Source organism: Rhinolophus sinicus, linkage group LG05, assembly GCF_036562045.2.
Source record: "Rhinolophus sinicus isolate RSC01 linkage group LG05, ASM3656204v1, whole genome shotgun sequence".
NCBI classification, from domain to species: domain Eukaryota; kingdom Metazoa; phylum Chordata; class Mammalia; order Chiroptera; family Rhinolophidae; genus Rhinolophus; species Rhinolophus sinicus.
The window spans coordinates 165,200,680-165,213,205 of NC_133755.1; the positions used below are offsets into that span (position 1 = coordinate 165,200,680).

A 12,526-nucleotide genomic window follows, 5' to 3' on the forward strand; every position below is an offset into this window, starting at 1 on the left:
CAAGTGAGGGGAGATGGAAAAGAAAGTATGGTGATGTTTCCTTATGATAAACTCAAGACTTTTTCCTTACTCTGTTCTCAAAAGTAAGGCAATAATTTTAGGATTTATGAACTGTTCTAATTGCAAATGCTATATTGGTCTGTTAGCCATTTTCATTTATGTTTGATACAGACTTTCAGTTAAAACATCCCAAGAAGGTAAGTTTATAAAAATAAATGTATTATCGTAATCATCCCATGAACACATATGATCCAGAACGACATTAATAACTAGCATTCGTGAAAGATACAAACGTCAAAGACGTATTGAAACATAGGTGAATGAAAGACACAACTCTAGAGACTTAGTGTTATTATATTAATAATGCTTATTTTAAATATCACTTGTTTTCTTAAGGCAAAAATAAAAGAATCACCTGATTATATCATGGTTAATATTTGTCTTCCTCTACTTCTGTGTTTAAAAAAAGAAGGAGGGTGTTGAATCAACTTCTACTTAACATCATTTATTATGCATACCATATTCCTACTTATAACATAGTTGTGACAGAACCTCCATTGTTCATTACACACTAGCCCCAAACTTGAGTAATTCTAATGTAAGCATGAGAAACCACCGTCTCCTTTGGGGTGAATTTCCAAATTCCTCTGTGTTAAATTGAGGTCTAATTTTCCTTGTGCCTGGTTTTCACAAGAAGGTCCATTCCTCCCCATGTGCTCCTTTTCAGCTGTCAATAAACAGAGGCAGTGAATTCCCCAACGGCTTCACAAAGCTAGTTAGGCAGAGCCATTCATTCCTTCAGGAAAACAGGGCATTGATTTCAGCGAGTTCCCAGGGAGCAGCTGCAACAAAGAGATCAAAGGCCCACCTCTCTTTCCCTCCATTGCTTTCATTAGGCCAGGCCCAGACAAACAGCGACAGGTTTCCTTGAGACAAGGAGAGGGCCCGGAGACCACCTCATGGTTCAATTCAAATTCATCCGTTTCCTACATTCCAGTGACAGTCCAGAATGCTAACCATGACAAACCAGCACAATCGCCCGGCATAATATACTGCGCGCTAGTTCATCCAAGGTCAGAGGGAGAAAACAAGCACCAAGGGAAGTCCTCGCTTCTCGGGCCTGCTGAGCCTCAATGGCCCCCTGACATTCCATAAATAAACTTCGCTTGCTCACTCTCCCTTTCTTTTTCCATCCTGCAATCCCACAAGTGATGGTCTCACTTAATCTGCAATTTCTTTTTTGTCACCGTACCCCAACTACGGGGACACTTTATTCTCAGTCTAACAGTTGTACTGATGAGAGGAGTGTGGCTATAGGTGCAGTCCTTATTGGCTCCCACCCAGTGAACTCGGAGGTGTGATGAATCTAGAGCTGTGATTCCTAGGGCTACCCTCAGGGCTGATCTCCAGGGAAGGCCGCTAGACCTAAAGAAAGAGTCCGTTTGCGTAAATTCTGTTTGCAAAACAAAACCGTGACCAGAGATAGAACAGTTAGCTTTTTGATTTGAGCTACGTAATCACCCAAACTGGTAATCCAAGCTCCTAAATGACAGTCTGTGTGTGAATGAGCTGTGTGTGTGTTTGTGGGAGTGAGGAGGGGCTAGGAAAGAAAATGGATTACCCTGATTGGTTATGTACACTGAACAGATGTAATTAAAAGATTTCCAAGGTCTCCACTGAATTCTGAACTGCTTCTTTGACACAACCTCCATGAAAACCTGTAACAAAATGTGTTCATTTTATCGTGCTCCACTCCATTTCTGTTTCTAATCCTGAGTCAACATGGGAATAGATGGGTTAAGTTTCAAAATTCCTAAACCAAAAAGAAAATAAACAACATTGGAATGAAAGGTATGGAGAACTCATTCCCTGACACAGAATATAACCTCCCCACGTGCCCATCTTTTGAGCTTCAGGACTGACCTGGGAGCTCCTGTCACCATTTGACAGCCAAAGACACCATTTTGTATAGCGTGCTGAACAGCCCTCAAGGAGAAGACTTACACCTACTGTCAGGTTGGGACAGAAATGAATTTGAAAATACAGAACTCTAAGCTGCATAGAAAATGTAGCTTCTTAGTAGGTGCAGTGGGACAGTTATAGTAGGAAGCTTAAAGCTGATTCTGGCACTGGTCCATTTTGGGCCTCTCTATCTTCCTAGTCTTCCATAACGGAGACAGAACCAGCAACCAGCTGACATACAGTTTATTAATTTCTGGTTTTGAATGAGGAAAATAGGCTCGAGAGGTAAAAAACTGATTGGCCAAAGTCACAGAATAAGTAGCACAGTAAACTTTAAGTATTTTGTCTAAATCTCATCCTGTTTCCATTGTACAGAGGTACCATGTATGCATATAATTATTCACTGAGGTTTTCTCACCACAGTTATATTAAACAAGTAATCAAAATCTATTTCTAAACTCAATGCATTGCAGCACTCATTCCAAGACGTAGTGTATCGACTCTGGTGTCAGATCCATATTTAAAATTTAGTGTCACCTTTTAGTAGTTTTGTAAATCACGCAATTAACTATTATCAGAACCTCAGTTTCCTCATCTATAAAATATGAATAATAATACCTTTTCTCATAGGGTTTGTGAAGGATAAAATTAGATAACCTGTATAAAGCCCACTTAAGGCTACTTCTAATTCTACAGTTCTCTGACGTTAAAAATACTGCTCATTCTTGTATTGCATTATATACTATATAATACATCATTTTAAATGTGTGTGTAAATCTATAGCCTCTTAACATGCAAAATATTTTTATTCCTTTAATACCATCTGTCTCAGAAATTAATAGTTGGAAAGAAACCTTAAGAATATGTGGGGGAACATGTCTTGCTAAAGAAACAGCCTGTAGCTGGGGAAGTCTGATGGTTATCTCTTTCCTATGAAGAGCTAACAGCTACCCTTTTATAACCACCCCTAATGGTTTTTCCAATAACATGAAACAAACATGTTTTTTAACAAAAGCATTCAGATATTTGAAGACAATTTTAGAAATTCCTTATATTGAGCTATTAATTTGAGACTGTTCTTTTATAGGAACATAGTGCTATAAATTTCCCTCTAAGCACTGCTATAGTTGCATTCTAGTTATCTGGAAATAAGTTTTCATTTTCATTCAGTTCAAAATACTTTCTAATTTCCCTTTTCATTTCTTTTTTGTCACATGGGTTATTTGGTAAAATTCACCAGTGCAACCATTTGAGTCTAGTGTTTTATTTTTTAAAAGTTTTGCTGGTGTTGTTTTGTTTTACTATTAATTTGATTTCTTTAATTGATACAGGGCTGTTCAGGTAATCTATTTCTCAAATGAGTTTTGGTGTTTTGTATATATCTTTCTAGGAATTAGTCCATCTCATCAAATTTATCAAATTTGTGGGCAGGGATTGTTAGTAGTATTCCCTAATTATCCCTGTAATATCCAGTAGTCATGGCCCCTCTTTTATTCCTGGTATCAGTATTTTATGTCTTCTCTCTTTGTTGGTTAGTCTGGCTAGAGGTTTATTATTTTACTGATCTTTTCAAAGAACCAGCTTTTCGTTTTGCTGATTTTCTCTACTGTTTTCCTATTTTCAATTTTGTTGACTTCTCTAATTTTTATCATTTACTTTCTTTTGCTTGCTTTAGGTTTAATTTCCTCTTCTATCTCTAGTTTCATAAGGTGGATACATTAGGTTAATGATTTTAGATTTTCTTTCCTAATACATAAATTTAATGCTATAATTTTCCCTCTAAGCACTGGTTTAGCTGCATCCCACTCATTTTCATAAACTGTATTTTCATTTTGTTTAAAATTTTAATTTTTTCATGAAACTTCTTTCACCCATGGGTTTTAATTTCCAAAGATGAGAAATTTCCAGCTTTCTTTTTGTTATTGATTTCCAGTTTAGTTCTGTTGTAGTCTGACAATATATTTTGTATGATTTCTATCCTGTTAAATTTAAGGTGATTTGCATGGCCTAGAATGTGCCCTGGGTTAGTTGAAAGTGTGCTGTTCAGTCATAAGCTATTTTACCAGATACCTTTCTGTTCTAACTTAATTCCATTATGGTTAGGGAACATTCTTTATATGATTTAAATCCTTTTAAATTAATTAACTTGTTTTCTTATCCAGAATATTGTCTATTTTGATAAATGCTCTGGGTGCACTTGAAAAGAATGTGTTGTTGGGTAAAATGTTCTATAAATGTCAATTAGGTCCAGTTGGTTGGTAGTGCTGTTCGAGTCTTCTGTTTCCTTAGTGATATTCTATTTACTTGATCTATCATCTATTGAGAGAAGGGTGTTGGAATCTCACTATAATAGTGAATTTGTCTATTTCTCCTTGTGTATACTGAAACTCTATTATTAGGTGCATGAACATTTAAGATTATGTCCCCTAGATGACTTTACTACTTTATCACTATATAAGAACCTTCTTTATTCCTGGCAATATTCTTTGCTCTAATTTCTACTTTGTCTGATATTAATATAGCAATTCCAGTCTTTTTCCCCCCTAAATTAGTGCTAAAATATATATTGTTTTCCATCTTTTAGCTTATTACCTATCTGTATCTTTATATATGTGAAAGGCATTTTTTGCAAGCATCATATAGTTAATTCTTGTTTTTTCAAAAAATTCTGACATTTGTCATTTAACTAGAGTATTTATACCATTTATACTTAATGTGATATTGACACGGTTAGGCTGAAATGTAGCATCTTGCTATTTGTTTTGTATTTGTCCCATCTGTTCTCTGTTCCCCCTTTCCTTTTCTTTTTCCGCCTTCTTTTGGACTGTTTTCTGATTTAATTTTACCTCTTTTGGCTTATAACTCTGTGGTTTGATGTTTGAGCAGTTGATTTAGTGTTTATAATCATATCCTTAATACAAAGTACCTTCAAGCACTATTATACCTCTTAACATATAGTATAAAAACTTAATGATTTTATATTTCAATTTTTCCCCTCCTGACCTTGGTGCAATTATTGTTGTACATTTCACATGTTATAAACCCCAACTCCATTGTTACTATTTTTGTTAAACAACCAATTATCCTCCTTAAAAGATTTAAATTTTAAAAATCTTGTAGATTTACCTAGATGGCTACCATTTCTGGCGCTCTTTTTCTCCACCTGGTATTGTCCTTCTTCCTAACATTTTCAGTAGTGTAGGCCTAATGGTGATGTATTCTTTCAACTTTTGTATGCTTGAAAAAGTCTTTATTTCACTATCTTTTTTGAAGTGTGTTTTTATTAGCTATAGATTCTTAGGTTGACAGTTTTTCTTTTATTACTTTAAAGATGTTACTCCATTATCTTCTGGATTGTACTGCTTTTGATGAAAAGCCTAATGTCATTCTTTGTTTCTCCAAATTTATGATGTCTTTGTTCTCTGCTTTAAAATCTTCCATTTGTTATTGGTTTTAAACTATTTGATTATGGTGTGCCTTGATGTGATTTTTCTTTTTCTTTTTCTTTTTTTTTTTGTACTTGCAAGATATTCATTGAGCTTCTGAGGTATGTGGGCTTATTGTTTTCATCAAATATAGCAAACTTTCAACCATTATTTCTTTAAATGTTTTTTCTGTTCCTTCCTTCCTTTGAAGACTCCAATTACACATATATTTGGGTGACAGAAGTTATCCCACAGCTCACTGATGAGCTATTCTGTTTACTCAGTTTGTGTGTGTGTGTTTTAGTTTGTATAATGTCTATTGGAGCGTTTTCAAGTTCAGGAAATCTTGCTTCCTGCAACTACTTGTAGACTACTATTAATCCTATCCAGTGTTTTTCATCTCAGATGTTTGTGTTGTCTCTAAAAGATCAATTTGGATCTTTTTGTAGCTTTATGTCTATTCTTAACAAACATTATGCTATCTTTCTACATGGAACACAGTGATAATAACTGTTTTAATATCTTTGTTTAGTATATGTTTATTAAAATCTTATTAATTCATTTAAATGAAATCTATTAAATTTCTTCATTAATATCTTTATTAAATCTATGTCATTTCTGAGTCTATTTCTATTGATTGATTTTTCTCTTCACTGTTGAATCTTCCTGCTTCGTTGCATACCTGGTAAATTTTGATTGAATACTAAGGCACTGTGTACTTTACCTTGTTAGGAGCTGGATATTTTGTATTTCTTCAAATATTCCTGAGCTCTGTTCTGGGAGTTAAGCTACTGGAAACAATTTGACTCTTTAAACCTGCAAACTATACCCCACAGGTTAAATCTGGCCCACAGCCTATTTCTATAAAAAAAGGTTTATTTGAATACAGCCATTCCATTCATTTACATATTGTCTATGGCTGCTTTAACATTACAACGACAGAGCTTAGTAGTTACAAGAGAGATCATATGGCCTGCAAATCCTAAAATATTTTCCATTTGGCCCTTTAAAAAAAAGTTTTATGATCCCTCTTTAATGGCTTATTTTAAGATGTTTTTAGGAAGGAGCAAAGTAACCTTTATTCTAGGACGAATTTTGCCTCACTACTGAGGCAATACCCTTCTGATACTCCATCTAGTGTCACTTGTATTAGAACGTTTTTCTACTCTGAATGGTGGGGTTAACACACTTCCCAGCCATATGAGCTACCTTTCCCTTTCCAGTGGTTCTTTTCCCAGCCTTGGGTAGTTCTCTTACATGCATGCACTAATCAGCACTTGCTGAAGACTCCAGGGGAACTCTCTGAAGAGCTCAAGTGTTCTCTTTGTGCAACTCTCTCTTCTCTGGTACCCTGTCTTGCAAATTCTAGCTGCCTCAGCCTCCCTGAACTACTAATTCTATCCCCTCAATTCAAGGTGATCACTGGGCTGTATTTGGTTCTCCTTCTTACACAAGGGCACATCATCTGTTTCCCTTCTCTCGGGGTTCACCTCTTATGCTGCTTGTTGCCCAATGTCTGAAAACCTTTGTTTCATATATTTTATGGAGAGCTTTCTCCCTCTCTATCTTTCTTCCTCTCTCTCTCTCTCTCTCCCTCTCCCCCTCCCTCCCTCCCTTTCTTTGTTTTTTGTTTGTTTGTTTGTTTTGTTGTTGTTGTTTTTTGGGGCTGTTCAAGGCAGGAGAACAAGTCCAGTTCTTGTTACTACATCATGGCTGGACGTCATGGTGGAAGTCTCCTCAGTATCAAATTCCATGTCCTTATACTTGCTTTATACTTAGAAGTAAATACTGACACATCTATATTATCTCACTTCATTTTGTCCACTTTGGTGAGATGTAGAGATTACCTAAAAGCTCAAAAAATGCAAAAAGTGACTTGCTGGGTCACATTACAGAGCAGCCCATGTCTCCTAGTCGTGTTCTCTTCCATACATATACATATATATTTAATTTTACTATATATGATATACATAATAAAAGATTGTCTTCTCTATAAAGTACATTGTAAAATTGTTTATTACTAGTACCTCAAGCTTGTAATACTAAGCAATATAGAATTAGTTAAAAGGTTAATAGTTACTGAATGTTGCTAATGGCCAGGTCTATCACCTCAATTAATTCTCATAAATCTCACAGCTATTATTTCAATTTCATAAATGACAAACTGTGGCTAAGAAAGGGTTCATTAACTTGCTCATAGTCATGTACTTACTGGCATTACAGCCAGAATTCAAGCTAGGTTGTGCTTGGTTCTAAAACTTGTGCTCTCAACCATGCTGTCTGCTCCCTAATTTATAGCCCTTAGAGAGTTTCTGGAACTAAATTCTGAAAGAACATTCTAAGTCCTCTATAACAAAATGGTATTAGGAACCATTTACTAAAAGTATCAAGATCTATTCATTTTTTTACCAAGAACTTGAAAAAAGAGTTTTTTACCAAAAACTTTTACCAAGTACTAGTTTTAGTACTAACACCTTTTTTTAAATAACCATACTTGTTACTTTTCTGTCTCCCTGCACTGGCTAGAACTTACACAACCGTGTTAGCAGACATCATGTCACTACTCCTGATTTTGGTGTAAATGTTTGTGGGTTTCGCTGTTAATAAGAAATGTGCTAATGTTGAAAACAAATATTTGGTACCACTATAATAAAGTAGTATTCCTAAGGTATTACCAGAAATGGGTGCTAAATGTTATTAAATGCTCCATGGGACTCTGAGTTCAAACTTTAAAAAAAGTATTGATATCATGTAGTTTATATATAAGATTCCCAAATACTGAATAATCTTTGTACTCTTGGGGGTAAGTCCTATTGGTCACAGTAGACAGTTCTTTTTAAAATCTTATTTGCAGATTTTTATATTTATTCTCATAACTAACAGGTAAATATTTAAAAATGTTTGAGCTGGGCCGGCCCGGTGGCTCAGGCGGTTAGAGCTCCGTGCTTCTAACTCCGAAGGCTGCCGGTTTGATTCCCACATGGGCCAGTGGGCTCTCAACCACAAGGTTGTCAGTTCAATTCCTCGAGTCCCATAAGGGATGGTGGGCAGCGCCCCCTGCAACTAAGATTGAACACGGCACCTTGAGCTGAGCTACCGCTGAGCTCCCAGATGGCTCAGTTGGTTGGAGCGCGTCCTCTCAACCACAAGGTTGCCGGTTCAACTCCTGTAATGGATGGTGGGCTGTGCCCCCTGCAACTAGTAATGGCAACTGGACCTGGAGCTGAGCTGCGCCCTCCACAACTAAGACTGAAAGGACAACAACTTGAAGCTGAATAGCACCCTCCACAACTAAGATTGAAAGAACAACAACTTGACTTGGAAAAAAGTCCTGGAAGTACACACTGTTCCCCAATAAAGTTCTGTTCCCCTTCCCCAATAAAATCTTAAAAAAAAAAAAAGTTTGAGCTGGCTATTAGGTTTTAATGAGGGTTGTATAAGCCTCTTTATCTTTCTGAGCTATGAAAATTATATAGCATGGAAGTAATTATTGCATAACTGTTAGGAAGACTGTATCAGTCAAACAGAAAAGCAAACTGGATTAAACCAACCTTCGTTATAGTCTTACACACCAAAAGTTTATCTGTGTACAACTTTATATAGCATTCTGTTAAAATTTTCTGATTGTCCTCTGTATCTGCTCTAATATTCTTCTTGTATTAATTATTGTCACAACGCATTAATAACTTGGTATGTTAACTATTCTGAGATTAGAATTCTAATAGTGATAGTCTTATTCATTATATTATTATAGTGTATGCCTGTATAATGCAGTGCTTCCTAATGTCATTATAGTGTATGGCTGTATCTATCTTTTGTCTAATGGTCTGTTAAAAGCGAAGAGGATCCACAAAAAGATATGAAGTATTTCCCGACTGCCACCTCCAGTCAGAAAAATCACAGTCCCGGGGTAAAAGTCCCGTTGGCCTGGCTTGGACCACATGCCCATCCAGGACAAGGATACCAGAAGGCAGAAGGATAGGACACAAAGATTGCCTCAACTTGAGTCACTTACCCATCTCTGTGGCCAGGATGCAGCAAGAAAAGAATGACATGTTAGGCAAAGCCAGTAAGTATCCCTTTCCCCATCCCACATTCCCATATTTGTGAACAAAACACAAAAAGATTTGTACCCTCATGGAGCTCATCTTCCAATGAAGGGGAGACAAACAAGGAAAACATATTACAGATGGTGACTAAAAAAATAATAAAGAGACAGGAAGTGCTGGGAGGATAAGGCAGGGATAAACAGTGGCAATTTGAAATAGGCTAATCAGGGAAGGCCGGTTGAGGAGAAGACAATTTAGTGAAGATCTGAAGGAGGTAAAGAGGCAAGTCACGTGGCTATCTCTGGAGATAGTAACTGCAAAATGCCAGTGTAGGAACAGGAGTATTGGTGTGGCTAAAACAGTGAGTGGGGGGCAGCAATAAAAGGCTAGGTCAGTGGTAATGGGGGCCCATACCATGTAGAAGCTGTCAGCCTCTGTAAAGAAAGGCACTGCAGTTACTGGAGCAGAGCAACATGATCACACTACTGCAAAAGGTTGGATTTCACTGAACTGAAAAAAAAAAACTACCCATTATTAAAACAGGAGTTCTAAATTTTTCCCAATATAGTACAAAGAAAAAGTTATGGAACAGAAATATAGCTACTCCAAATGTTCAAATGGGAATAAAGCTAAATTCTCCCAATCTGGAATCCATCTCTCATTTCATCTAATTGCCAGATTTTCACAGGTAAATGAAACAGAACTCGTTTCACCTCACTAGTCAAACCGCTCACACCAGTGCCTTTCTCCCAGGGTAATGAGTCCCTCTTACCATCTGTCACAAAGATGTCTGAGTGAAGACTCTGATGTCCACCAGGACGTGTGTATACACAACATCAGCTCCCCAGATAGCACTTTGCTCCCACTAATCATAAACCTGATAGGAAGTCCTCCAAAGAAACAGATGGCCCTAGCCAAAGATGTGTAATTCAAAGTTCCTCAAAATAACTATTTATCACCTAATGGTATCAGAAAATGTAAAACAGACTTATAAATCTTATAAGCACCAAATAATTTAAAAGTTTTGCTTCAATTTTTGCTCCAGATTCTCTGGAAAAGTACTCTCATATAATCAGAAAATGCAAAATGTCGAGGGGAAAGATAAAAAAATTAAAACATCAACTTACAAAAGCCAATGATGACTGTTATCAATCAGGCAGGAACAATCTAAAAATAAAAATTATTTATTAGTGTTATATAATAGTTTCATATGCATTTTAAAATTGAATTTCATTAAGATAACTGCAGATTCACATGTGGTTTACTCCGTTTCCCCAATGGGAACATTTTACAAAACCAAAGAAAAATTAGCACAATCATTGTATTTATAGTAATACAACCTACTGGTCTTTTGAGATTTCCCCCGTCTCATTATACTTATTTGTGTGTATGTATATTTAGTTCAATCGAACTTTATCACCTGTAGGCTCATATACCTAATACCACAGTCAAGATAGTGAACTTCATATTGCCCTTTTATAAACATACCCACCTCGTTCCCGACAACCCCCCTTCTGTCCCTAAACCTTACAAATCTATTTTTAACATTAAAATAACATCCATTTCTGAACAATAAGTATAGTCCATAAGAGACGACTCCCTGGTTATATGTCAAATCATGAATAAAGAGTTCTATTTTTCTACATTACAGAGTTTGGTTTAAGGAACAAATTCTCTGTAGTTTTTTCTCATTGTTACCATCACATATACTATTTACTTCAAAAATCAAAAGGTGAAAAATAAGCTGAAAGTATTGTCTAAACTCACAGATTCCATATTTTCAATATATATTTTTAAAGTATTTTTAAAGAGCAGTTTTAGATTCACAGCAGAATTGAGGGGAAGATGTTTTAATTTCAAATCCCACTTGCTCACTGTTGCTATATAGGAAAGCAATTGACTTTTGCATATTAACCTTGTATACTGCAAACTTGTTATAATTGCTTGTTAGTTCCATGAGTTTTTTGGTCAATTCTTTCAGATTTTCTAAATAGATGATCATGTCATCTGTGAAGAAAGACAGTTTTATATCTACTTTGTTAATATGTATACTTTTTTTCCTTTTCTTGTCTTACTGCATAAGCTAGGACTTCAAGTATGATGTTGAAAAGGAGGGATGAGAAGGGATATCCTTGCTTTGTTTCTGATCTGGGGAGATGTTGTACTGTCTAACTATTAAGTATGATGTTAGTTGTAGGGATTTTTTTTGTAAATATTTTTTATCAAGTTGTGGAAGTTCCCTTGTATTCCTAAAAACCTGAGCCTTTTTTTTTAAAAAAAAAAACATGAATGGATGTTGGGTTTTGTCAAATGCTCTTTTTGCATCTATTAACATGATTATGCAATTTTTCTTCGTTAGCCTGATGTGATAGATTACATTAATTGATTTTTCAAATATTGAACCAGACTTGCATACTTGGGCTAAATCCCATTAAACAGTAGTGTGTAATTCCTTTTATACGTTGTTGGATGTGACTGCTAATATCTTGTGAGGACTTTTGAATCTAACTTCACGAGAGATAGTGATCTGTAGTTTTCTTTCCTTGTAATGTCTTCATCTGGTTTTGGTATTAGGGTAATGTTGGCCTCATAGAATGAATTAGGAAATATTCCCTCTGCTTTTATCCTCTGGAAGTGAATGTAGAGAATTGGCATGATTTCTTCCTTAAATGTTCGGCAGAATTCACCATTAAACTCACTGGGCCTGGTGCTCTCTGTTTTGGAAGGTAATTAGGTATTTATTTGATTTAATAGATAATGGCTTATTCAGATTGCCTATTCTTGTGTGTTTTGGAAGATTGTATCTTTTAGGGAGTTGGTCCATTTCATCTAGGTTATCAAATTTGTGGGCACTGACTTGTTCATAGCATTCTTTTATTATCCTCTTAATGTCCAAGGCATCTGAAGTGATGTCCCCTCTTTCATTTCTTAGCAATTTGTATCCCCCCTCTTCTTTTCTTAGCCTCACTATAAGCTTATTAATTTTATCAATCTTTTCAAAGAAACAGCTTTTGGTTTCACTGCTCTCCTCTACTGATTTCTTGTTTTTGATCATTGATTTCTGCTCCAATTCTTATTACTTTATTCTTC

General features: G+C 35.8%; 1 protein-coding gene across 15 annotated transcripts in view; it reads right to left on the reverse strand.

Moving 5' to 3' along the window:
* The window catches only part of PLAGL1 (PLAG1 like zinc finger 1), a 105,273-nt gene that overhangs the window by 32,722 nt on the left and 60,025 nt on the right, over positions 1-12,526 (reverse strand). For all 15 annotated transcript variants that reach the window (XM_019744484.2, XM_019744480.2, XM_019744474.2 and 12 more), the window contains exon 3: positions 10,564-10,603. The gene's annotated coding sequence lies outside the window, so the exon portion shown is untranslated. The remainder of the gene's footprint in view (positions 1-10,563; positions 10,604-12,526) is intronic.